The sequence below is a fragment of the Pteronotus mesoamericanus genome, unplaced genomic scaffold (assembly GCF_021234165.1).
Source record: "Pteronotus mesoamericanus isolate MK-2021 breed Mesoamerican mustached bat unplaced genomic scaffold, CSHL_Meso_final scaffold_31, whole genome shotgun sequence".
NCBI lineage: Eukaryota > Metazoa > Chordata > Mammalia > Chiroptera > Mormoopidae > Pteronotus > Pteronotus mesoamericanus.
In genome coordinates this window covers 15,662,701-15,665,627 of record NW_026555312.1, presented here as the reverse complement: position 1 = coordinate 15,665,627, position 2,927 = coordinate 15,662,701, and the positions used below count along the sequence as shown (strand labels likewise).

The window sequence follows — 2,927 nt, the reverse complement described above, 5'->3', positions numbered from 1 at the left end:
CAGGTTCAGTCCCTGGTTGGGGTATGTACAAGAGGAAACTGATCGAAGTTTCTCTCCCTCTCTTTCTCCCTCTCTTCTCCTCTCTCTAAAAATAAATAAATAAAATCTTTTTAAAAACTTCATCTTATTTATTTTGCATACTTTAATTTCAGAACAAAATAAACACCTGAAAAACACCACAATACACAACATTTAAACCTGTTGTCAAATATGGGAAGGGAAGGCTTGAACCCCTTGTATCCCACCTTAGGCAGAAAGAAAAGAGAGAAGAAAAATCACCAGACATAAGCAAAGGAAACCAGATGGTCTAGGGCCACTCAGGGATCTGGGGGTGCTATGAAGATACTATACAAAAGGTACAAGGTCTGCAGGTAGAAACTCTTAGTCTACTTCCTCCATGCTAGAGGCATCCTCATCACACTCAAAGGCAGGGGTACAGGGTTTCTCATCAGGAACAGCAGCACTGGGATATTCTGCTGTGACTTCATCTTCATCAGTGCCTAGGTCTAACTTGATCATGCAGTAGATGCAGTTGGACTGGGTCTGGGAAATCTCAAGTAAGAAGCCAGAAGACACCGGTGCAATTTCAAACAGCAGGAGGACAAGGTCCTTGACAGCTTTGTCATTCTTGTCTGCCTCCTCCTTCTGCCACAGTCTCTACAATGGGGTGGTCAAGGCTGATCTTCAGGTGCTTTTTGGCCATCATGTAGCCCATTGTAGAGTTGTCCCAAAGTGCCCGGGCTTTCTTGACATGCTCCATGCTAGCTGTCCAGCCATAAGTGCTAGTCACATTGCAGCATGGTGAAGACACAAGCTTATTGGAGATTGCCACCCTCTCAACTTTTTATCCAAGATTTTTTTCATGAGTTTGCAGAGGTTCTCAAACTTTGCCTTGTTCGTTTCCATTTTCTTCTTCTCTTAATCCTCAGGTAAATCCAGGGGTCCTCCTTGGAAATGGGACCAAGCTTTTCCCATCAAACTCCTTGAACTGCTGCACAAAATACTTATCCATAGGCTCTGGCATATAGACTACCTTGACCCCTGATTTCACATTAGCTGTACAAAAACAGAGTTAGCAACTTGCTCTTTGCTCCCATCAGTGATGTAATAGATGAACTTCTGTGTCTCCTTTATGTGAGAGACATATTCTGAAAGAGAAATCATTTCCTCTCCAGACTGAGAGGTGTGATAACATAGAAGTGCAAAAAGAGGACACAATTAGTAGTCTTCATGGATTCCAAGCTTTAGGTTTTTAGAGAATTTCTTGTAGAATTTCTTATAATTCCTTATCTTCTCCCAGTTCATAAAAACACTCAAGTCACTTCTTAATGTTTTTACAAATAACCTTTAAGGTTTTCTCTGCTAGAGCATTTTTTTTGGAGATGTTCAGGAGCAGGTCCTCCGAGTCATCTATACCACAGATGAAGCTGAGATACACTGGTATCAACTCATCACAGCTGTCCACAATGAATACACAGGGGACGTAGAGTTTGATCTTGTTCTTATTCTTGGTCTCAAAGACATCAAAAGGAGTCCAATGGGGATGAATAGCAATGCCTTTAATTCCAACGGATCTTATACAGAAAAGTGCTTGACTGCCAAGTGGTCTTCCTAGTCATTGGTAAGGCTCTTAAAGAATTCTCTATATTCCTCCTGGACAATGTCATCAGTGTTTCTGGGTCAAATGGGCTTGGTCTTGTTCAGTTCTTCCTGATCAATATATTTTTCCTTAATCTTTGTTTTCTTTTTCTTATCCTAGAACTATCATACTCCTCATTTGAGCCCACACACGTCTTCAACCATGGGTTTCTTCACATCATCTTGATCTTTCTCTTTTTTCTCACCTTTCTCTTCCTCTGTTTCATTATCACTGATTTCTTTCTCTTGTTCCTTCTCCAAACAATGGATGATGGGATAATCTACAAACTATGAGTGCTTCTTTACCACTTCTTTGACCCATCTCTCCTCTAAGTATTCTGTCTGGCCTTCTGTAAGGTGTAATATCAGTTTGGAACCTTGGCCAATGGGCTCACCATGGTCAGCTTGTATACTGAAGAAATCCCCAGCAGAAGACTCTCAGGTATACTGCTCACCATCATTATGCTTTGTGATCACAACCTCTTTCTTTGCCACAAGGTAAGCAAAATAAAAGCCAACACCAGATTGTCCAATCATGGAGATATCTGCACCAGCCTGAAGGGCCTCCGTAAATCTTTTGTACCAGGCTTGGCAATGGTTTCCAGATTATTTATGAGATTGGCTTTGGTCATGCCAAAGCCTGTGCCTTTCAGAGTCAGTTTGCACTCCTGGGGGTTGGGGATGATGTCAAATTTCAGCTCTGTACCACTGTCTAACTTGGAAGGGTCAGTCAGGCTCTCACCGTGTATCTTGTCCAAGGTATCAGAAGCATTACTGATTGACTGTCGAAGGAAAATTTCCTTGTTGGAATAGAAAGCATTGATGATAAGAGACATAAGTTGGGCAATTTCTGTCTGAAAGGCAAAAGTCTCTACCTCCTCCTCTTCATGATGTACTTCCTTAGGCATCTTGAAGGTGAAGAGATGCAAGTACTAGAGAGCAGGGTGGGCAGGGACTGTGTCCAGCTCACATACCACACAGGAAACATGCAAGGAGGTGACTCAAGAGGGAGAAAGATAAAATCCCAAACCAGAAGGAGGACCAGTGGATACAATGGGTGACACAAAAGATTTATAAATTGGTGGTATCAGTTATCTCTAGAAGGAGAGCTTAAGGTGCACAGTCAAAACAGGAGGATTAGTAAAAAATTTGTTTAAAACTAAAAATCTCTTCTCTGTGCAATCCTCCTTACCCCCATCGAAGCCTGAGGGTCTATTTTCCAGAGAAAGAATTAAAAAAAAAAAAAAAGAAAAGGTTTCTGAATAGGGGTTATACCAGACACAGTTTGA

The 2,927-nt window shown here is 41.6% G+C and overlaps 1 pseudogene; it reads right to left on the bottom strand.

The window, feature by feature from the left end:
• Positions 1-333: 333 nt before the first annotated feature.
• LOC129085655 (heat shock protein HSP 90-beta-like) lies at positions 334-2,546 on the bottom strand (annotated as a pseudogene).
• Positions 2,547-2,927: the final 381 nt, after the last annotated feature.